The sequence below is a fragment of the Sapajus apella genome, unplaced genomic scaffold, assembly GCF_009761245.1.
Source record: "Sapajus apella isolate SASKATOON/1434 unplaced genomic scaffold, GSC_monkey_1.0 scaffold46, whole genome shotgun sequence".
In the NCBI taxonomy this organism is placed as follows: domain Eukaryota; kingdom Metazoa; phylum Chordata; class Mammalia; order Primates; family Cebidae; genus Sapajus; species Sapajus apella.
In genome coordinates, this window is record NW_022436986.1 from 3388976 (window position 1) to 3413767 (window position 24792).

Here is a 24792-nt window from a genome sequence, read left to right on the forward strand (position 1 = left end):
ACTTTGATACCATTTTCCATAATGGCTGCACTAATTTACATTCCCATCAACAGTGTGCAAAGGTTCCCATTTCTCCACACCCTCACCCACACTTGGTATCTCCTATCTCTTTGATAATAGCCCTCCTGAGAGGTGGGAGGCGGTATCTCACTGTGGTTTTAATTTGCATTTCCCTGTTGATTAGTGATGTTGAGCACCTTTCCTATATACATCAGCCATTTTTTATGTCTTCTTTGGAGAAATGTCCATTTAGGTTCTTTGCCCATTTTAATTTTAAATTTTTTTTTTTTTTTTTTTTTTTTTTAAGATGGAGTCTCACTCTGTTGCCCAGGCTGGGGTGCAGTGGTGTGATCTCAAGCTAACTGCAACCTCTGCCTCCCAAGTTGAAGCAATTCTCCTGCCTCAGCCTCCCGAATATCTGGGATTACAGGCACCCACCACCATGCCCAGCTAATCTTTGAATTTTTAGTAGAGACAGGATTTCTCCATGCTGCCCAGGCTGGTCTCAAACTCCTGACCTCAGGTGATCCGCCTGCCTCTGTCTCACAAAGTACTGAGATTACAGGCGTGAGCCACTGTACCCGGCCCTTTGTCCATTTTTAAACCGGGTTATTTAAAAATTAAAAAAACAAAAAGCAAACAAAAAATGCTTTTGCTGTTGAGTTGTGTATCTTGCATCCTTTTTTTTTTTTTTTTTAAGACAGAGTCTCATCTGTCGCCAGGCTGGAGTGCAGTGGCACAATCTTGGCTCACTGCAACCTCCGCCTCCTGGGTTCAAGCAATTCTCCTGCCTCAGCCTCCCGAGTAGCTGAGACTACAGGCGCACGCCACCACGCCCAGCTAATTTTTGTATTTTCAGTAGAGACGGGGTTTCATCATGTTGGCCAGGATGGTCTCGATCTCTTGACCTCGTGATCCGCCCGCCTTGGGCTCTCAAAGTGCTGGGATTACAGGCTTGAGCCACCTTGCCCAGCTGTATCTTGCATCTTTTAATTATTAATCCCTTATCAGATACATGGTTTGCAAATGTTTTCTCCCAATCTGTAGGCTGCCATTTCATTTTGTTTTTTTTTTTGTTATGCAGAAACTTTTTAATTTGATGTAGTTCCACTTGTTTATTTTTGCCTTCATTGCCTACGCTTTTTGGTGTGATATCAAAAAAAAAAAAAAAAAAATCATTGCCAAGGACAGTGTCAAGGAGTTTTTCTTTTGGGTTTTCTTCTAGGAGTTTTACAGCTTTGGGTCTTTCATTTAGGTCTTCGATTTATTTTGAGTTGATTTTTGTGTCTGGTGTAAGGTAAGGGTCTAATTTTACTATTTTCCATGTGAAAATCCAATTTTCTCAACATCATTTATTGAAAAGACTGTCCTTTCCCCATTGTGTGTTCTTGGTGCCTATGTCGAAAATTAGTTAATCATATATACTTGGGTTTATTTCTGCGCTCTATTCTTTCCATTGGTCTATGTGTCTGTTTTTATGCCAGAGCCATACTGTTTTGACTTGTACTTTGAAGCACGTGCATTCTGGGGTTCTGTTCCCAGATCGCTTAAATGGAGGAAGCAGAACATGACTCATCCCTGCCTTCCTGGCATCGGGAGGGGGCTTCAGGAAGGTTGTGGCATCCAGTTAGCCCCTTCCACACAAATCCCAGTCCTGCTGACATGCAAGTCTGTCCCCAGTGTCACCGAGCCAGATGTTGTTCTCTCCACATCAGGTACAACTAATCTTAGGAATCTCATTATGGGTCGAGAAATAATCCTCTATATCTAGATTAAAGTCTGTGTTTTGACCATTACTGAGCACTGAGCATTGAGCTGACAGTTTAATTGAGCTGTTTATGCCGCTGCCTTGATCTCTTCCCAGAGAATTTACAGCTAATTCCAAGTGTCTCTGTGAATTAAGTGGGCCTCTCCCAACATGCTTTGCCTGGTGTTTGCCTGTTTCAAATCCCACTTGTCCTTGTGTTACCCAATTATGAGCTCTCACTCACAGCTGTCTCTGGCCCTGCCACTTACAGCCCACTTCCTCCCTATGGTGGCCATTAATGATATGGCACCAGAATGGCCATAACCCAAGACAGCCTCTGTGATACCTGCAGCAATAGAAAGGGGGGTGGAGGTGAGAATGGAGGTGGAGCAGAGAGGTCACAAGTCATGACCTCAGTGACCCCTTTGAAATCACTTCCAGACAACTGACAGTCACCTTCTAGCAAGAGGAGGGTATATGCCTTTAGCAAAGTTAAGTGTAATGGAAGCAAAGAGTTCCAGTCTGGGGCCAGGACCCCTGAGTTCTTATCTGACTTCCTCTGTGACCTCTGGGGCTACAGTTTCCCTGTTTGTAAAATGAGAGCTGGCAGATCATTGTTTTCCATTCAGGATAGTAGAGGTGTCCTAGGACAGGGCTGCCATATCTAGAAAAAACACAACAGGCTGGGTATGGCGGCTCATGCCTAGCACTTTGGAGAGCCAAGGCAGGGAAGATTGCTTGAGCCCAGGAATTGGAGACCAACCTGGGCAACATGGTAAGACCCCATCTCTACAAAAAATAAACAAAATTAGGATGGGCACGGTGGCTCATGCCTGTAATTTCGGCACTTTGGGAGGCTGAGGCCAGCAGATTGCTTGAGGTCAGGAATTAGAGACCAGCCTGTCTAACATGGTGAAATCCCATCTTTACTAAAAACACAAAAATTAGCTAGGCATGGTGGTGGGTGCCTGGAACCCCAGCTACTCGGGAGACTGAGGCAGGAGAATCGCTTGAACCCAGAGGTGGAGGTTGCAGTGAACTGAGATCGCACCACTGCACTCTAGCCTGGGTGACGACAGAGCAAGACTCCATCTCAAAAAAAGATTAAAAAAAATAATAAACAAAATTAGCCGGGCATGGCTGTGCAAGCCTGTAGTCCTAGTACTCAAGAGGCTGAGGTGAGAGGATCACTTGAGCCTGGAAGGTTGAGGCTGCAGTGAGACATGATTGTGTCACTGCACTTCAGCTTGGGTGACAGAGAGAGACCCTGTCTCAAAAACAGCAACAACAAAGGACATCCATGCAATACTTGGGACATACTTATAGCTAAATATTATATTTATTTACCTGAAATCCAAGTATTACTTACCCCTTGAGTAAGATCACCAGAGAAAATATACATATTCCAGACTGGTCATTTCTCTAATGACCTTACTCAAGGGACTGTGTACACAGAGGCCTGATCTACAGGTGGATGCTAGGAGAGCAAATGAGTTGAATTGCTTTGCAGCAATGCAGCTTGATCATCAAACTGCCTTCCATCTGGCAAGTGCAGCATAAATTATGAAGGCTGCAAATCCACTGAGGGCAGTGGCTTTTTCAGTCCCAAATGTCAGACTGATAACCGTCTTGAAGGCCACCGTTGGAACCTGGGGCTTATTGGCAATAGGTCAAGTTAGGCCAGTAAGAGCCAGAAATACACAGGGGCATGTAGGGGCAGAAAGGTCTGGGTCACACAGCCTGAGGGCCTGGCAGAAAGAACTGTGGAGCTTTTAGGCAAGGAGGAAGTGAATATGGGGAGAAAAGAAATCAGGCCTGGCCAGAGGGCATCACAGGGCAGCCAGGTGCCAAGGAAGCCCCAGGTTCTAAGGAGGCTGGCAGCAGAGAGAATCAGGCCTTGGGGATATCTGCAGGGCTGGGTGGGTGGTCAGGCCTTGCTTCTGCTAGGAGCTTCTGCTTCAGATCAGGCCAGAACTGGGGCAGACTGGAGGCGGCAGGTGTCAGAGTGGAGCAGGAAGGCTGTGCTTGCTTTGCTTTGGTGATCAAGCTGGGCATGATGGCTCACGCCTGTAATCCCAGTACTTCGGGACCCCGAGGTGGATAGATCATGAGGTCAAGAGTTCAAGACCATCTTGGCTAACACGGTGAAACCTCATCTCCACTAAAAAATACAAAAAATTAGCCAGACCTGGTGGCACATGCCTATAGTCCCAGCTGCTTGGGAGGCTGAGGCAGGAGGTTCACTTGGACCTGGGAGGCAGAGGTTACAGTGAGCCGAAATAGTGCCACTGCACTCCAGCCTGCCAACAGAGCAAAACTCTGTCTCAACACAACAGAAGAAAAGAAAAGCAAGTGGTGATCAAGAACACAGCAATGTTTTTCTGCAACTGAGGAGAACTTAAATACTATGTTCCCACCAGCACCTGTAGATTTTCTTCTATGGGGCATTAAGTTTTGGGATTACCAGGTGTCCAGGACGTGTGGTTTTCCTTTCCTTCAGAGAGGCCTGGAGGGCAGGCAGCAGGGGCTGTGCATTATTCACTCTGTCCACCCTGGGATTTGCTCAGTGCCTGCCAAGTACTAGCCCCAGTGACTATTTGTGGGATTGAATCCAATAGACATCCACCAAGTCACAGTTCTTAAATCTGAGTTATTGCCTCTGGCCCTAAACCACACCACTGAGTGCAAAAGGGTACCTTTATCTTTGTAGAATCACTGCAGACTCTCCTCCTGCTGGCTGTGTCCATCTCTCCCTCCCTCCCACATCCTCCTGCAGAGCATCCTCTCTGCGCAAAGCACTCCAGATGTTAGATCCACCCAGCTGTTGGACCTAGTCTTTGCACACTGTCTCCAACAATTGAAACAAAAGATACAGGCTGGGCACTGTGGCTCATGCCTATAATCCTGGCATTTTGGGAGAAGGTGACTGGATCGCTTGAGCCCAGGAGTTCGAGACCAGCCGAGGTGGTCTTAGGCATGGCAAACCCCATCTCTACAAAATATATAAAATAAAATATTAGCTAGGCATGGTGGCATGCCCCTGTGGTCCCAGCTACTTGGGAGGCTGGGGTGGGAGGATTGCTTGTACCCAGGAAGTCGAGGCTGCAGTGGGCCATGATTGTGCCACTGCACTCCAGCCTCACCTGGGTGACAGAGTGAGACCCTGTCTCAAAAAAATAAATAAATGAAAGAAAAGAAAAAGGAAAAAAAGGGCATAAAGGCATTAAACATTGAAGCCACCAAGATTAAACTTACCTGGGTTTACTTGTGAATGATTTCATGTGCTAGGGTGCCAGGAAAACACCCAACATCTGAAGAGTTTAATCCAATTTTCCTTATTTTCAAACTAAACGTTGGTGTTCCTGGAAAGATGAAATGTTACTTGAAGCCCTGCAGTTGGGGAAGTGGTTGATTTCTTCAGTGTAAACCACACCAAGAAATGTTCTGATGCAATTCCCAGCCTCTCACTTTGGCTGTAATATTTAAAGGCAATTTGTAAAAGTCACTTTCCATGCATAATTTCCTCCCACTACACTTTGTTATTTTTTTTTTTTCCTCGAATTGAAATGGTTACCGAGCTGCCATCTGAGGCTTTGCTAAGTGGGATGTATTGGTCTTTGCCAGAGACAAGAAAGAGTTAAAGTTGCAAATGGCCGTCTGTCATCTTTCTCAGCCTGGGAATGGGGGTGGATACCGCCCAATTATGGGTCCTTTTCTTCTCCTCCCTAGGGCTGAGTGCAGGATATCAAGTCTCCTAAAATAACCCAGACCCTGTGGGGAGATGCCTGCCCTGAGCAGGAGCTAGTTTGGCATGGAGGATTCTCAGGACTGGAAGGGAATGTTCCTGGCCGAATGGTCTGATCTCCTGGGCTGGAAGAGAGAGGAGGGAGCTCAGTAACACTCCAAACCAAATATCCACTAACAAGCTCTTGCAGGGCCCTCAGGGAAACCAGATGACTGCTGTCATCTTCCTTCACCTAAGTGGCGTCCACAGAGCATCCATCCCCGCAGAGAGTCCTCTGAGGCTGCTGGGCACAGTGCAGAGAGGCACTAGCAGATTCGGAGCAGAATCTAAGTGAGCATCTCATCATTAGGATTTCTGGATCTCTTAGGGTTTACAAGATAGAATCCCTGCATATTGCAAATGTCCAGAGGAGAGAACTGTTGGTTATTGCAGTTTTCCAGAGTCCTGGTGGGTGGAGGGGCTCCTTCTGCCCAGGCCTTAGAGCACACTCTGATCCTTTCAGTCTTAAGGTGCAGACAATGATGGTTTGGGGGCTCTAGACTATGGACCTCCTCAGTCCAAGGCTGGGCAGTGTCTCATTTGCACAGTTAGAGTCAGGAACTGGTACAGGACAGAGAGAAGCACTGCTTTCTTCCTAAGCCTCCCATTTTATCTTTTTTTTTTTTGGTGGGCGGAAGGTAGGCGGGTGGATGGAGTTTGGCTCTTATTGCCCAGGCTGGAGTGCAGTGGCATGATCTTAGCCCACTGTTATCTCTGCCTCCTGGGTTCAAGTGATTCTCCTGCCTAATCCTCCTGAGTAGCTGGGATTATAGGTGCCTGCCACCATGCCCAGCTAATTTTTGTATTTTTAGTAGAGACAGGGTTTCACCATGTTGGCCAGGCTGGTCTCAAACTCTTGACCTCAGGTGATCCACCTGCCTCGGCCTCCCAAAGTCCTGGGATTATAGGCATGAGCCACCACGCCCGGCCTGCTTTTATCTTTATGTACAAGTCAATTTGTATTTCTGTTTGCTCCTATTGACAGACATTTTTGTGGTGAATATAGGCTTTGCATGTTATTATTAGGCATTCACCACAGGAATTCACTCCTCCAGTTGACCAGTTTTGCAATAAGGTAGCACATCTCCCACAGCCACAGTGCAGGTCAGGGGCACTCAGACTTGAGTGTGTCTCGGAGCCACCTAGCCATCAGTGTTAGCATGGATGCTGCCACAGCCACTCCAGGGAAGCCGACTCAACAGAGCTGAGTGGGGCTCAGGAATCTGTGTTTTCACATGAGCCACGGCTGATTCTGTTGCCCATGGGCCAAGGATCCCACTTTGAGAAACTCTGGTTAATGTCTGAGTTCTCATCTGTGACATGAACCAGCAAGTTATGGGTGACAAACTCTGGGATGGAGGCATTTCTGACTTTTGGCTGGTCAATGTCCCCAGCCAAAAGTCTGATGTTCAGAGGGTCGGCCAGCCTGCCTTATAGGTAGGCGGGCAGGCTGTGGTCAGTGTCCCCACAGGGGCGTCACATGGTCTCAATTGTATGCCCTGCAGGGTCCTTAGTTGTCCTTATTTATCCTGAGCTAATCTTCCTCAGTGCCTAGTTTAATGGATTCTGCAGATGAAGTGGGGATTAGAAAGGAGGAAGGGAAGAGAACAAATATAAACAGTGAGAACACTGCTGGACACTGAGCTCCCGGCTTCACACCAATCGTGCCTATCATCGCCCCCACAGAAGCATGGCGGGCTGGCGTGACTGAACACTCCTCCCGCTGAGAGCTCAGAGGTCACATGGCTAAGAAGTGGCAGACCCTGTAAACTCAGGTGTGTTCAACTTGAATGCCTTCCTCTTTTCTTCTATTTTGCAGGGGTGGGACAATGGAAACATTTAAGGTTTTTTCCCTCAAATTTTTATTTTGAAAAATTTTAGACTACTGAAACATTGCAAGCACAGTATAGAAAACCCCCCAACCCTTTAATTGTTAGCATTTTGCCACATCTGCATTCTCTCTCTACCTACCTTACCTACCTACCTACCTAATTTTGCTAATCCATCTGAGAATTACTTGGAAACATTGTGTTGATTTACTTCTAAATATTTCAGTTTATCTCCTTGTTCAGTTTATCTCCAAAGAACAAGGGCATTTTCCCACAGAGCCATAATACCATGATTACACTTGGGAAGTTTCACATTAATACATTACCATTTAACGGATACCTGGTTTATTTTCCCAATTGTTTACAAAATGTTTCTTATAGTTTTTCTTTTTGATTCAGGATTCAATCCAGGATCACTTACTGCATTTACTTGTTAAGTCTCTTGAGTCTCTTTACATCTCAAAGAGTATTTCAGTCTTTTTTGGTTTTTGGTCTTTTATAACACTGATGTTTTTTAAAGAGACCAGGCCGGTTGTTTCACAGAATATCCATCAGTTTGGATTTGTTTGGTCATTTCCTCTTAGAGCTTCATGTCAGGTGGACAGAGGCTCTGCTCTTTTGATTATCTGTCTCTTACCAGGTGAGAATCGAGAGTGGCCCTTTATGCTGTTAAAAGGCCTGGAGCCAGGCAGGGTGCCGTGGCTCACACCTGAAATCCCAGCAGTTTGGGAGGCTGAGGCGGGGGATAATGAGGTCATGAGATCGAGACCAGCCTGGCCAACATGGTGAAACTGTGTCTCTACTAAAAGTGCAAATATTAGGTGGGAAGTGCCTATAATCCCAGCTACTCCAGAGGCTAAGGCAGGAAAATGACTTGAACCCAGGAGGCAGAGGTTGCAGTTAGCTAAGATTGTGCCACTGCACTCCAGCCTGGTGACAGGGTGAGACTCTGTCTCGAAAAAAAAAGAAAAAGGCTCAGAGTGGAAAGAAAAGTAGCCCAGTTGGGTGGGATGAATGTAGGCTGTGAAGGGCAGCAGAGGAGAGCTCAAGTTCTGGCTCACGTCCCTGGCTGATTGAGCCTGTCAATGAATATTCCTAGAACCTGGTTTTCTTCTTTATAAATATAGATGGTTTTGGCCTTGCAGGATTATAACAAATAAAGAACCTAGCAGATCACCTGATGCGTAATTAATCATAACTCCATAAATGGCAGCCGCTATTAAGTACTTAAATACAATAAACCAAAATATCCTACTTTTTCTTCCAACATACCTGTCAGACGCACCCTTTTTGTACTTTCCCATTTCCCCATTCTAGGACACCTATTGCTACTGCCCCCTTTCTGTTGCCCTCATCCTAATCTGTCCCATACATGCCACCATGGGTTGCCCTAAAATGTGGCCCTTATCATCATATTCACCTGGCTTCCTTTTTCCCCAGCACATCAAGTCTGACTGTCTGACACTCAGCACGCTTCACGGTCTCACCTCATCCCCTACCTGAACATTTCTTCGACTATTTGCTCTTGACTTGGCTCCTAACATCCTCCCCACCCCCAACTTCCCTCAACCCACCCCACCCCCACTCCTGGACAAGGGTGCATGCATAAATCACTTAGGGTATGGTCACAAACAGAAACCACTCTAGGCCTTCCATGTGGAAAGGGATTGAATGAAGGCAATCAAGTGCTTGCAAAATCTGGACAAACAAAACACAAAAGACAGTCTGGACAAGCAAAGGTCAAAGAAGGCCGATAGTTTTGTCATTAGCTCTCATAGACAGGGAATTCGAAGGAACTCAGAAAATTACTAGGGATGATCTCAGCTGCCTCCAATCCCAAGGCCTGAGATTTTCAGGAAAATACCTTGAACCTGTTGCAAAATGCTGTGTCTGCCTTAGCTCAAAGTTTGACATTGCCAGAGGAGCAAAAATCTGACTTCTGCCTTCTTTCTACCTTCTAGATCTTGGCAAGTGCTTCTCATTGGTGTTTTTCAGTGCAGGACTCTGAAGACAGAGATTCTGGGACATGTAGATCCCAGGCTTCTAGCTCCTGTGATCCAGGGGAGAGCAGAGAAGGGGTGCTAGTCAAGGAAAGGCTTGGGGAAGACATTTTCTTGCCCCTGGGGTCACAGCTGGAAGGACGTGAAACTGGTTACCTTGGAAGCCATTATCCCTGACTCTTAGAGGAAGCCCAGCTGTAGTAGGAGAGAATGAGGCCCCCAAAGGGTAAAAAGCAGAGCAAAAAACAGAGCTGAAAAAGGGGAGAAAGAGAGAGTGCACTGATCCTATTGTGCCAACCCTGGATTTGAAGGCGTACCTTATGCAGTGTTATCCATGTCCTCAGTTATTTCCATCTATACATTTCTTTTTTGCCCTAGCTAATTTAAGTTGGATTTCTGTTACTTGCAACCAAGAGGGTCTTAATGAACAGCAGAAGGGAGACCATGTAAACATCGCAGAGTCAGAGTGTGGTGCATGCTTTGCAAAAAAGAACTAACAAAGGAAGCTGAGCATCTGGAGAAAATATGAAAGAGTTCATCTCCATTTGATCTTTTCCTTAAAAATATTATTTAAGCCATAATTCTACCTTAGTTATTGCATCTATTTTTTTTTTTCACTTTTTTTTTGTTTTTTGGGACTGGGTCTCACTTTGTCACCCAGGCTGCAGTGCAGTGGTGCAATCTTGGCTCACTGCAGCTTTGACTTCCTGGGGTTCAAGTGATCCTCCTGCCTCAGCCCCCAAAGTGGCTGCATCTACAGGTTTGCGCCACCACGCCTGGCTAATTTTTTGTATCTTTGGTAGAGATGGGGTTTCCCCATGTTGCCCAGGCTGTTAGTTATTGCTTCTTACGGCTTTTGTTTTCTTCCAGAATGCTATTTGTCCTTTCTTCTGTTTTAAAAAGACTTTCTGTCTCTCGAAGACCAATTTGATTCTTTTTCTCTCCAGGGATCTCCCCAGCCATTTACACCATTTCTTAATTCCTTTTTTTTTTTTGGCCTCCCCACCATTTTACACCATTTCTTAATTCTTTTTTTATTTTTATTTTTTTTGAGATGGAGTCTTACTCTGTCACCCAGGCTGGAGTACAGTGGTGCGATCTTGGCTCACTGCAACCTCCGCCTCCTGGGTTCAAGCTACTCTCCAGCCTCAGCCTCCTGATGAGCTGGGATTACAGTCACGTGCCACCATGCCCAGCTAATTTTTGTATTTTTAGTAGAGGCGGGATTTCACCATGTTGGTCAGGCTGGTCTCGAACTCCTGACCTCGTGATCTGCTTGCCTTGGCCTCCCGAAGTGTTGGGATTACAGGCATGAGCCACCATGCCCGGCCACCATTTCTTAATTCTTGAAGTTCTTGGCACAGCATAATTTGAACCTCAAATTATTTTTAAATTTTTGGTGAGCATTTTGACTGGCCTTTATTGGCTGTAACTTCCCGCCATGGACTGCATCTGACATCTCTGCATCCTTATCCCCAGGCTTATTGCTTTCGACTGGTGCTCAAGAGTCCTTGGGAGCTGGTGGACCAATGGCTCAAACAGGGAGGCTGAGGCTGCCATGGGCAATTAAATGGAAGAGCAGGAGTGGAGGAGAGTAATGCTGCCCAAGTAACAGTCATCCAGGAATAAGGAAGCCTTTACAGAAAGAATAATCAAGCTGGCTCAAATGTACTTGGCACACATGGGGTGGACCGAGTCCCAGGCGGTGCACCTCTCCCAGTGGCCACAAGGGGGCGTCCGAGGGCATGGTCAAGGTGCCAAAATGTTGCTGTGGCCGTGGCATCAGCCAGCTGGCTGGTCTGCTGGTTGAGCCTGGGCTGGAAAGGACATCTTGGCCTAGGTGATTTGCACAGGATAAGGTGGGCCTCCAACCAGAAGGCCTAGGAAGCAGCGTGCCTGGACCAAGGTTAGGAAAGCCCAAGGATGAACAAATGGATGGCAAACATCGATAAACATCTAAGAATATGAGCTAGACTCTCCAAAATTAAATAAGTGAGTGAATGTCCAGAGGCCCAGATATTCTGCCAAAAGTGGGGCATGAACCAGTGTCCTGGAGAAGGAAGCAGGAAGCCCAGATACAGTGGCAATGGCTGAGTCTGGGAGGGGTCTGGAATCTGACCTCTAACCTTGTAGTTCCTCAGTCCCACGTCTATGACCCCTAAAGAAAGCTTGTACTATGTGACTTTAGGTGTGACCTCTCCCTCTCTGAGCCTCAGGTGTCTCATTTTACCAAATAAGTTCGATGTCTTGAGACTGAGAGACCAGCCCATCTTTGCACAGGGCACCATGATGACCAGGGTTCCTTTCAGTTTCAATGGTCTCTGAGTTACATGAACAAAACAATTAGTTGGCTGCAAAAGGCCATGTCTTTCTCACTTCTGTCTGTGTATACCTGCTTTCTTTACAACTTTTGATGAGGCCCTGACCCCACAGGACCAGGGTTGTTCAAAGACCTTTGTAGAAGCTGAGCAGTCTAATTTCTAGACGCACTGACCCATGATGTAGCACACACCAAAATGCCCCCACATCCCACTGGGAGAAATGCAATTCATTTTCTCTAAAATAGTTTTGGGGGCATTTTAATAATTTTGCTTTGAGGATTATTTTGCTAATTTTATTTTCAATGGCTATGATTTCTTGGAAATCATTGTACATAGGACTTCCTTGAAGTGAAATAATCTGCTAATTGTTTTAAAATATAAAAAATTATAGATACTAAGTATTAAGGATGTGTAGAGTTGATGTAACACAGAATTTCAGAACATTTCATTACATTTTGGCTGTGGAATTTTCATTTTGTATCTTGGAGTCAATGAGAATTTTGGCAGTGCATGAAACTTTTTTCGAGGCCCTTGAGAAACTCGTAAATTCTCTGTTCTGTATGTGTGGCACCTGATGGGAAAAATCGTCCTGCTTGAGGCAGCTGAGTCGAGGTGGGGGGTCATTTCTTTTCATTATTAGTTTTTGTCTCATGTCTTCTGGCCTGAGAGCCTGCTTAAGCTTTGAGTGTATCAACAAGAAAAGAACACCCCCTTCCACTTTCCTTTAATCTCAGAAACTTCATTTCGACACCTATCTTTCTGCTAAGCCATCACACAGGCAGGTACCAAGTGGCAGAATCCCCCAGCCCCAGGGATTTTTCTAAAGGCTGTCTCTCCCTGGTGCTCTCAGGCATACCACAGTCAAGCCAGACATCATCCCCATTGTCAGGGTTCCACTGAAATAGCCCACAAAGGGCACTATCTCACCCGAGGATTTGTTTTCTCTTGCTGATAATTCCTCTCCATAAACATTTTTGAGGAAGATGAATAGGTGTACCTTTCTGGAACAGCGGGTGGATGCTGGGGCGTGAAATGACTTTGCCTGGCATGTTTTATGGATGAGGGGAGGGTCCTGAGGACTGCCTTTTATGTCCTCAGCCTCTGACTTGGTTGCAGATTGCCCGGGCTACTCTTCTGTAGGTGAAGGTTTAGCAGCTGCTTCTCTCACTGCTGATAACCTCTGGAAAGACCAGCTTGGGTGGAATCTAGGCATGCCCCAAGAGCTGGCACAAAATGCCATCAGCCTGTAGCAGCTCCGGGCCCACCCTGAAGACCTGGTCCTTTCAGTGCACCTCACAGCCAGTGCTGCAGGCTTCAGACACGTCGTTCTGCTGGATTCCTTCCAATGCCCGTCCCTCTTCCCGACAGCCATGAAGGGAATGAATTCCTTCCCCTCGTGATGTTAACGAATCTCAAAGGGAAGAAAAAGAGATATGATCTCAGAAAAATCAAGACACCAACATAATAACGGAAGACACAGTGACCTTCAGCAGGGTGAACAAATGTGAGATGTTTCCATTCATCTCTGCCTGGGGGTTGGGGACAGTGACCGTTAATAACAAGGTGACACCAAATGATTTGCTGACAGTTTATAAAGGTCCCTGTGAAACCCAGGGTCAAGAATGCCAAAAGACTCATGAAAGTAGCAAACTAGAAATTGGGTGAGTGGGGAACCCAGAACTGTGACCTAGGTCACAGGTTTGAAAGCAGGTTTATTCTCACCCCAGGGTAAGGCTGCCAGAGTTAGCAAATTAAAGTGTAGGATGCCCAGTTATATTGTATTTGAGTTTTAGGTAAGCAATGATTTTTTTGTATATTTGGGACATATTTGTACTGAAAACGTGTTTGTTTATTTGAAATTCAAACTTAACTGGGAATCCTGTATTTTCTCTGGCAACCCTAACCCAGGGGCATAGCGCTTCTCTTCATTTCCCAAGTGTGCACATATTTCTAGGCTCAGCTTCCATCAGGAGGAGGCTCCCTTCAGCCTCTTAAATCTTACAGTTTCTTGAATCTTACACTGACTTATAGGTCCAGCTTACAGGCTACATTTTTGAGGAGACATTTCCCCCAACAAATATTTTCTTCCTTTCTTTCTGCCGTCTTGCATACGGTGCTTTGCGTATTTTCCTATTTTGGTTTACATTTAGTTGCATATAAGTCTGTTTCCCCCACTAGTCTGGAGGCAAATCAAGGCAAGGCCTGTATCTAAATTCTTTTTCTTCGTTCCCCCAATATAGTTTCACCTGTTTCTGATGTACATACTTTGTGAATGTTTGCTGATTCAATGAATGAATGAATGAATGATCAAACCTAACATGCTTTGAGTGCTGACTATATGCCAGGCATGGATTTAAGTCCTTTAATGTCCTAGTAACACTTTGAGGTAATCTTAATTTCCATTTTAGGGATGGAGAAATGGAGGCACAAAGAAGTAACTTTCCCAAGGTCAAGGGCAGAGCTGGGGCTTGAACCCAGGCAGCGTGGCTGCAGAGTCTGTGCTCTTAACCTTTATAATAAATTCAATGAATGAACAGAAGAAAGAGTGGAAGAATAAATGAAAAAATTCATGAGCAGAGGTGGCAAAAAATAGAAAGATCAGGGAGACACGAGAGGTTGGAGCCAAGGTAAGTAATAGGACATCAGAGGCTGGAGGAATCAGAGTGACACCAAGAAGTCAAGCTGAGTGACCTGAACAGGAAAGGCAGCCCAGCAGTAGGAAGGGCTGATCTCTGATTCCTCTTTCTGCTTTGGAAATCAATCCTTGGGCCCCACTGATGTATGACACTGCAGGGGCCTGACTGTAACTCTCTTTCTAGCTTTCTGCCCCTTAGCCCTCCTCTTCCTGGATTGGACTCCAACCCCTCCTCTCTTAAAAGTCTCAGGCCTGCTGAGCTCCGAGGCCAACGCTGTCTTCCCCTGGGGCTGCTCACTTAGGAGTTAAAGGGCATCCACAGGAAGTCAGCTTGGTTTCAGGGACCTCCCTGTTCTTGGGCTCTGGTCACTCCATGTCTAGTGGACCTTTGTCTGGCTCCCGATGTGGGTGTGACATGAAGGAACCAATGGGATCTATGGAGGGTGACCACAGGCTGCCTGCTGATCAGATCACTGCCAGGGTTATTATAGAAATGCACTTAAGCCCATGGACATAAGACAGTGGCCTGCTCATGTCTTCAACCTATTCTTTATTTTGATACGGACTTTTGCTCTTGTCCAGGCTGGAGTGCAATGGCATGATCTTGGCTCACTGCAACCTCTGCCTCCCAGGTTCAAGTGATTCTCCTGTCTCAGCCTCCTGAGTAGCTGGGATTACAGACACTTGCCACCACACCCATCTGATTTTTGTATTTTTAGTAGAGATGAGGTTTCACTATGTTGGCCAGGCTGGTCTCGAACTCCTGACCTCCTCAGGTGATCCGCCCGCCTTGGCATCCCAAAGTGCTGAGATTACAGGCATGAGCCACCATGCCTGGCCTAACCTATGCTTTTTATTTATAAAATTGTGGCTTAAAACCCCCCACATAACATAAAATTTACCATCTTGCCTTTTTTTTTTTTTTTTTTTTTTTGAGAAGGGGTCTTACTCTGTCACTCAGGCTGGAAAGCAGTGGAACGACCTCAGCTCATTGTGACCTCTGCCTTCCAGACTCAAGCAATCTTCTCACCTCAGCCTCCTGAGTAGCTGTACCACCACGCCCAGCTAATTTTTTTTTTAATCTTTTTGGTAGAGTCAGGGTTTTGCCAAGTTGGCAAGGCTGGTCTCAAACACCTGGACTAAAGCAATCCACCTGCCTTGACCTCCCAAAGTGCTGGGATTATAGGCATGAGACACTACAGCCAGCTGTTTTACCATTTTTATGTGTACAGTTCAGTTGTGTTAAATATATTCACATTGTTGTGAAGCATCACTCCAGAAGACTTTCATCTTGTGATACAGAAATCTATACCCATTAAACAATAACTACTCTCACCTCCTCCCTCCAGCCCCTGCTAACTACCAGTGTACTTTCTGTTTCTATGAATTTGATGACTTTAGATACTTCATATAAGTGGAATCATGCAGCATATGTATTTTTGTGACTGGTTTATTTCCTAGTGTCATGTACTCAAGGTTCATCTATGTGTCACATGTATCAGAATTTCATTCCTCTTTAAGGGTGAATGATATTCCATCATATGGATAGACCGCATTGTCTTTATCGTTCCTCTGTCAATGGATAGAGTTGTCAGTGTCAAGTTGTTCCCATCTCTTGGCTATCATGAATAATGCTGCAATAAACATGGACCCTTGCTTTCTATTCTTTTGGAAATATTCCCTGAAGAGAAATTGCTGGAGCATATGTTAGTTTTATTTTTAATTTTTTAAGGAGCTACCATACCATTTTCCATAGCAGTTGAATACAATCATATGTTCCCTCCAACAGAGCACAAGGCTTCTAATTTCTTCACATTCTCACCAACACTTGTTATTTTCTGTTTTCTTGGGAGTATCTATTCTAAAGGGCGTGCCTGTGTTTCTGGACTGGCTTAGAGCAATTTTTTTTTGAGGTGGAGTCTTGCTCTGTCGTCCAAGCTGGGGTGCAGTGGTGCAATCTTGGCTTACTGCATCCTCTGCCACCCGGGTTCAAGTGATTCTCCTGCCTCAGCCTCCTGAGTAGCTGGGACTGCAGGCACATGCCAACATGCCTGGATAATTTTTGTACTTTTAGTAGAGATAGGGTTTCACCATATTGGCCAGGCTGGTTTCAAACTCCTGACCTCGTGATCCGCCCACCTTGGCCTCCCAAAGTGCTGGGATTACAGGCATGAGCCACTGAGCTAGACCTTAGAGCAATTATTAATTATTTATTAGAACTGAGCAATGGGGAAAGTATCACCCCATACTATGGGCAGATAACCTAATAACCTAGAGCCACAAAAAGCAATCATAACTTTGCCAATGACTTCATGACTGTGGGCAAATTGTGCACTCTCTTGAGTTCTCATCTGCTCACTCAAGGGCAAAGCCTTCTCAATGATACAACCTTCCCCCTCCTTTGCCCTGATGTTTCCACCAGGAAAAGGTGGGAAGTGAGAGATGGAAAATGACTTGTGAGATTGGGGTCTTAATTTTAGCAGCTATCACTCAGCTATGATATTTTTCTTTATAAGAATAACTCGTGCTTACTTTTGAACATTTAGAAAGCTCACAAAAGCATTAGAAGCAAAGAAGTATGTATCTACCATTCCATCACCCACAGGCAAGCACTGATAACATTTTGCCCTGTTTCTTGTAGTGTTTTTCTAAGTGAGGCAAACTTCTTTAATCTTCAAGTCCCTCTTTTTCTAAAGAGGAGCTACTTCTTTTCACAGCAATCTGTAGCAAAGTTAACTGAGCTCTCAATTTCTTAAATATATCTTTCTTTGTGCTAGTTCATTTCTTAGATGTGTCACTTTGAGTGAAAAGCAATTAATTACAGTGGAAACGCTGCTAGGAGACGTCTTAAGAAATTCTGTTAATATATATAGGGAGAGAAAGGAAGGGGAAAGGGAGCTGCTGGGCAGACCCAGTCTATTTAAATGGGTAATTTCCTTTCCTTTCAAGTTTCAGGGTTGCCGATCTATATATTTGTGAAAGGACTAGAAAGCTGTTAGTATAACTCCAATTTGTCAAACTTGGTAAAACCCAACTGAAAGGCAAAGTTGATAGAATGACTTGGGTAAATTTCATTTTCAATGTTTTTTTTTTTTTTTCCAAGGAACATTGCTATATCAGTTCAGAAAAAAAATTGAAATGATAATCCTAAGACTAAGAAAGGTGGCATATGGGACAGCACTAGGTTTCGAAGGCTTGCTCTTGGTAATTTCCAGCCTCAGGAAGTCATGCTTGGGGATTTTTGTTTGTTTGCTTGTTTGTTTTTTGAGACAGAGTCTCACCGTATCACCCAGGCTGGAGTACAGTGGTGCAATCTAGGCTCACTGCAACCTCCACCTCCTGAGTTCAAGTGATCCTCCTGCATCAGCCTCCGAAGAGGCTGGATTACAGGTGCATACTACCACACCCACCCAGCTAATTTTTGTATTTTTAGTAAAGACAGGGTTTTACCATGTTGTCCAGGCTGGTCTTGAACTCCTGACCTCAGGCGATCTGCCTGCCTTGGCCTCCCAAAGTGCTGAGATTACAGGTATGAGCCACTGTGCCCAGCTGCTTGGAGATTTTAGGGGCTGCAGGAGTCCGAGAAGTTTTTGTCTTGAAAACTCGGGCCTGGCTGGGACAACTGAGGGTGGCCTGGCCTGGCTCCCAGACTGGAGAATCCTACACAAAAGGCATTCAGCACAGCTCCCGGCAAAGGAGAACTGCTCAGTAACTGTTGGATATAATTGTGATGTTCTGGGGAGTTGTAGGGAGAGGGACTCTGGGCCATCTCTTGGCAGTGTGATGGGGAGTGGGGGGAGGAGTCACATATGGAAAGTGGAGAATGGTGGGGAGTGGATTGGTCCCTTTATCTACTCCTTTTTTTTTTTTAGACAGAGTCTCGCTCTATTGCCCAGGCTGGGGTGCAATGGTGTGATCTTGGCTCATTGCAACCTCTGCTTCCTGGGTTCAAGCAATTCTTCTGCCTCAGCCTCCTGAGTAGCTGGGATTACAGGCATGTACCAGCACACCCAGCTAATTTTTGTATTTTTGGTAGAGATGGAGTTTTACCGTATTTGCCAGGCTGGTCTTGAACTCCTGACCCCTAGTGATCCACCCACCTCGGCCTCCCACAGTGCTGGGATTACAGGTGTGAGCCAGCGTGTCCAGCCCCTCTATCTACTTTCTAATTCTCCCCTAATCTGAGCTTCCAGGGCCCTGGTTGGGAAAGGAGAGTGTGTGTGTGTGCGCGTGTGTGTGTGTGTGTGTGTGTGTGTGTATATGTGTGTGTGTGTCAGGGCATATAAATCGGTTAAGATTCAGGGAGGAGTAAGAGTCAACTCACATTTATTAAGCCGTTTCTATACTGTATGTTTACCAGACACTATACTAAGCATGTGACATGGTTTGGATGTGTGTCTCCTCCAAATCTCATGTTAAAATGTGAACCCCAGTGTTAGAACTGGGGCCTAGTGGGGGGTGTTTGGGTCCTGGGGGTGGATCCCTCAAGAATGGCTTGGTGCTGTCCTCTTGAGAATGCGTAGATGCTTGCTCTATTCATTCATGTGAGATCTGGTTGTTTAAAATAGCATGGTGCTCTCCCTCTGTTGCTTTTGCTCTCTCCATGTGACTGGTCTGCTCCTCCATCACCTTCCTCCATGACTGTAAGCTTCCTGAGGCCTCCCCAGAAGCTGAGCAGATGCTGGTGCCATGCTCATATAGCCTGCAGAACCATGAGGCAAATAAATCTCTTTTCTTTACAAATTACCCAGCCTGAGGCATTCCTTTATAGCACTGCAAAGGAAAAATGTAGCATGTAAGAAATAAACCAAGGAAATAACACAGTGTATAAGAAAAAAAACCAATTCACAAAAGAGGTTAGGAGGTAACTGAACTAAGTATTTGGACCAGGCTCGTCTGCTTGACCCTGAAGCCTGGGCAGAAACATCTCCTCCATTTCTTGTAGACCTATAGAAAGATTTCCTCCACCACGTTCCTTAAGAGTTCAAGCCTAACCTGTCCTCAGGTAATGTCTGAAGAGGCAGAACTTTCCTAATCCATGAAAACTCAGAGGTTTTCCCTTTTGGGGTGTAACAGGGCTTCCTGCCGGTGGCAAGGAACTACTTTATCACTGGCCACCACTTGTTCTTCGAGAAGGACAGCCCAAAGTAGCTGGCATAGGCTTTCCAGAAACTCTCCCAGGCCACATGGAAAGCCAGGAGACCCTGTAGTCCCTGCCCAGTGTGACTCAAGCCCTGGGTAGAAGGAAAGCAAGCTCCAACCTGCAGGCCAAGCCTGGCATGCAGTGGGGCTGTGGGCAGACTGCCATCCCTGGCACCAGTGGTGCCAAATTTCTTGCCAAATAGGCTTGAGTTTCAACATGTTGGGAGAGTGCAGGAGCCTGTGAGCATAACTTTGCTGTCAACCCTGAAGCAGGGCCGAAGAAGATCCGAGAGAGTCCAGCAGCACAGCAGATGCAAGGGACAGGCATGGATGTTGAGCTCCTGGGGACTCAGCCCTCTATGGGGAAAGCAGAGCACCATCTAACACCAGAGGACTAAAGTGCAGCCAGAGCATCGCCCGAGCCATCCCAGGGGATGGAGGTGAGTTTTTGTTTTACCTGTGAGATCTTAGAACTTAGGTTAGGTAGGTTTGTAGAAGAGGTGTACTCTACAATGAGCACCTTCATTGTACTGATGAGGAAATGGAGGCCCAGAAAGAAAAGGAGACTTTCCTGAGGTCACATATAGGAGCTGGTGGTGAGGCTAGCCTGGAACCTAATGCAGTGCTATTTCCATTTCCCATTTTACTTGGTCCTCCCAAATGACTATACAATTATAAAGGGCTTATTATTTTAAGGGATTAGTCTCCTGAGGGAAACCTTTTGTTTTCCATCAACTTGGTGAAGTCTTGAGGGTTCCTCACTAACCAGGGGACTATAGTATCTTTTTGATCCTAAGAATAAGAATTAGGTCAGATTTTTCTCTTCCTGGCCAAACCCCTTCCTACTTATTTGAAATCCCTTGAAACTCCAGTGAATAGCGAATGAGAGGCCAACTGAACAAGCCAACCCATTGCCCACTATCTCCATCAACAGAACATTCTCCACTTGAAATTTTGTTGTATATACCTCAATACGTTGCCTATATCTGTAATCTGTATCATTTGTCACTATCTCTTTTATATACATTGTATTTTTCCATGACATTACATTTTCTCTGATATGTGTGACACTTTTCCATTGTACGATTATATCAAAGTTTGTTTAATTAATAATTTTGAGTTAAATTCATAGGTTTTTTTCTTATTTTTTGTTGATTGCATTAGCTAGGCCCTTCGAGACAACATTAGACACTGAAGTGATGAGTATCCTCCATTCTCCTCTTCTGATTTTCTAAGATATGTGCTTAGATTTTTCTTCTAAATGGGTGTTGATATAATTACATATCCCTTATCTTCAGGATTTTTATTAAATTCCTTTTGGGTTTTTATCAAGATGATCATATTTTTCTTAGTCTTTTAAAACAATAAATTATAATAACAGATTTTCTAATATTGAATCAGACTTGTAATCATCATGATGTATATTTTTACTATATTGCATATACTTAATATATGCAATATTTAATGAATTATATATGCATATATAATTTATTGATTTGATTTGCAGTATTTGACTTGTTATTTTTGCAAATATATTTATGTGATATTAATATTCAGCTTTTAATGTGCTTGATATATCTTTGTGAATAAAAAACCATAAGGTTTGATGCTGGGAAACGGTCTTGACATGTGTGTGATGGAGTGTATGTTGTTTGCTGAGAGGCGATGGCAAGGAACACTGAGCCATCCCCAGGGAGGAATCTGCTAGAATAGTAGGCAATATGTGCTGGTTATGCACAAGTTAAACCAGCTCCCAAAACACAGGATATTTGACCTTGTCCCCATTGCTGACTCAAAGAGTGCTTTCTAGCTTATTTCTATTTTAGTAGTGAACAGGCATTATCTGCCCGTTTAGTCTATCTTTATTCTATGAAGAAACACTGAGCACCTTCTTATTAAAAATAATCAATTGTTCACTAAGAATAAATATGTGGGTCAGAGTCTGCTCTGGGCTTTCATCTGGGAAATGCTGTCAGTCCCCTGATGGTCCCACTCTGATCCTCCTTTTGCACTCTATCTTAATTCCTTCAGTGCTTGCCTGGGTTGGGGTCTCTATGACCGAACTGGTCTTGACAGTTTGATGTGAATGACATGCTAGATTTGTAAAATGAATTAAGGAGCATTTCAACTTTTATGCCGTGGAACCACCTAAATAGCACAGGAGTTATCTATTACATGAGGCTTAATATAATTCACCTGTAAAACTATATGGACCTGGTGCCTATTTCAGGACTTATTTTAAAAATAACTTTTCTAGACCTTTCTATTTTTGTCTATCTTTTCTATATCTCCTTCAGAATGATTTGGCAATTTATATTTTTTAGAGGATTATTTATTTTAATTCAAATTTTAGCATTTCCTTAGAATCTCTGATCATATCACCTTTCTCATTTCCATCACTGTTTGTATTTCTCCCTATTTTTCTTGGTTAGAGATAATTGTTACTTTCCTCTATTGCTGGTCTTTTCAAGGAATTTGCTCTTGGAGGTATTTACTAATTCTACTTTCTATGTATGCACGTGTTTGTGTGGGTATTTAATTCCTTAATATCGAGGGACTTCTGCCAAGATGGCCAAATAGGAACAGCTCTGGAGCGCAGTTCCCCATGGGAGCAACACGGAAGGCAAGTGATCTCTGCATTTCCAACTGAGGTACCAGGTTCATCTCAATGGGACAGGTTGGACAGTGGGTGTAGCCCAAGGAGGGCAAACCGAGGCAGGGTGGGACGGTGCCTCACCCAGGAAGTGCAACGGGCCAGAGGGTACTCCCTCCTATCCAGCGGAGGCCATCGGGGATGTCTGGCCGCTCCAGAGCTCTGGTTCTGATGCTGTGCTTCTCCTGCAGTCTTTGCAGCCCACAGACCAGGAGATATTTACAATATTTTCCCCGCATGCTGACAGGTGCTGCAGGTTTCCAGGGAAATCTGGGCAGCGGATTCAGCTGTGCTGTGAGTTCCCAGCACAGATCCGAGCAGCTGTTTTGACTGGCACCAGGAATGCCTGCGAGACAGAGTTGCCCATACACCTGAAAGGAAGGGGGCTGAAGGTGGGGAGCCAGGTGACCTGGCTCCGTGGGTCCCACCCCCACAGAGACCAGCAAACAATCCCACTGGCTTGGGATTTTCGCAACCAGCACAGCAGTTTGAACTCAACCCTGGACAGTCGAGCTCTGCGGGGGGAGGGGCGTCTGCCATTACTGAGGCAGCTCTAATTTTGCTTGTGTAAACAAAAGCACAAAGAAGTATACACAGCAGCTGCAGGGAGCCCACAGCAGCTCAACAACACCTCTGCAGGCAGACTGCGACTAGACTCCCTCCTTGCTGGACAGAGCCTCTCTGAAAAAAGGCAGCAGCCTGTCAGGGACTTATAAATAAAGCCACACCTTCCCAGGACAGAGCACCTGGGAAAAGGAGTGGTTGTAAGTTCTGCTACAGCAGACTTAAACGTTCCTGCCCAGCAGCTCTGAAGGGAGCACTCAAGCTCTGACAAGGGTCAGACTGGCTCCTCAAGCAGTTCCCTAACCCCTGTATATCCAAAGAGTCACCTCATGCAGGAGAGGTCTGGCTGACATCTGGCAGATACCCTTCTGTGATGAAGCTACCAGAGGAAGGAACAGGCAGCAATCCTTGCTATTCTGACCCCCCCACGGGCGATTCTCAGGCAAGCAGAGCCTGGAGTGGACTTCCAGCAGTCCTGCAGCAGAGGGGCCTGACTGTTAGAAGGAAAACTAAAAAACAGAAAGAAATAACCTCAACATCAACAAGAAGGATGCCCACTCAGATACCCCATCTGAAAGTCACCAACTTCAAAGACCAGAGGTAGAGAAATCCATGAAGGTGGGAAGAAACCAGTGCAAAAAGGATGAAAACACCAAAACCCAGAATACCTCTCCTCCTCCAAGGGATCACAATTCCTCACCAGCAAGGGAGCAAAACTGGATGGAGGTTGAGTTTGACGAATTGACAGAAGCAGGCTTTAGAAGGTGGGTAATCACAAACTTCTCTGAGCTAAAGGAACATGTTCTAACCCAATGCAAAGAAACTAAGAACCTTGAAAAAAGGTTAGATGAAATGCTAACTAGAATAACCAGCTTAGAGAAGAACGTAAACGACTTGATGGAGCTGAAAAACACAGCACGAGAACTTTGCAAAGCATACGCAAGTTTTAATAGAGGAATTGATCAAGCAGAAGAAAGGATATCAGAGATTGAAGATCAACTCAATGAAATAATTCCTTAATATTTACCTTTACCATCTGCTAATTGGATTGATTGAATTAATTTCCCAACTATCTTTCTGAGTTGAATGTTCAGTTTTTAAAAATGTTTTTCTTTTTCTTATTTAAAAGCAGAAAGTATTTAAACCTAATAATTGTTCTTAGAGGGTGGCTTTATCTATACTCCAAAGTTACTTGAGCATTGCATTTGTACATACATAACAACATGGTTGGATATAGATTTTTAGTTTACAATATTTTCCCTTCAAACTCTTGATGTTACCTCATTTTCTTCCTGACTTCATTTTTTCAGAGAACTCTGGCAATCTGATTTTTTTCATTTAAACATAACTCATTTTTATCCTGCTCTGATTAGCCTATAGACATATTCTTCTATTTATGTGTAACACATAGCTGAAGCTTAATAAATCTACAGTGACAGACTAACTGAAAAAATTTCAGTAGATTATATCAAAAAGTACATGTCATTTATTTAATTTTTGTCGTATTCTTTAAGCCCTTTTTATCTGGAAGCTTCAGTGTTTATTTGGTTCAGGGACATTTTCTTCTACTTTTTCTTTGATGATCAGTTCTTCATTTGCTCTGTTCTTTCTCTTAGGTATTCCTACTAATATCTGGATTCATCATTTGAGTCACTTTGATGTTCTCTATTCTCCTTTGAGCTAGTGGAGGATGCCTTATGTTTGTCTTTCCAATTCATAAAGACACAGACTTGATGGAGATTTAAAATTCAACAATTGTGCATTCCATTCTAAAGCATTTTTTCCTAATCTAGTGGCTTATCTTTTCTTACATGCAACTGACATTTCTCTGTTCTGTTATCACTCAGGCTTTCTGAAGAATGTGACATGAACAACTACTTCCTGTCTTCCTGAAATTCTTTTTTCTCTTGTATACTCTGACATCACACTTCTCAAGTTTCCTCCTACCCCACAACCAGTCCATTTCAGCCTTTTATCTTGGCCCCTCCTTTGCTCAGCTTTGAAGTATTGAAACACTTCAATACTTGGGCCTGGGCCTTTTTCTCTTTTCTCTATCTGTACAATCTGTACAGAGCCATAGCCTTAAGTACCATCTCTTTGCTGAACAGTACTAAATT

The 24792-nt window shown here is 44.6% G+C and overlaps 1 long non-coding RNA gene across 1 annotated transcript in view; it reads left to right on the top strand.

Annotated features, from left to right (window-relative positions):
• Window positions 1–24792, top strand: part of LOC116524721 — a 76986-nt gene that overhangs the window by 6470 nt on the left and 45724 nt on the right. Inside the window, exon 2 of the long non-coding RNA XR_004257458.1 lies at window positions 19729–19898. This is a non-coding gene — a long non-coding RNA (uncharacterized LOC116524721). The remainder of the gene's footprint in view (window positions 1–19728; window positions 19899–24792) is intronic.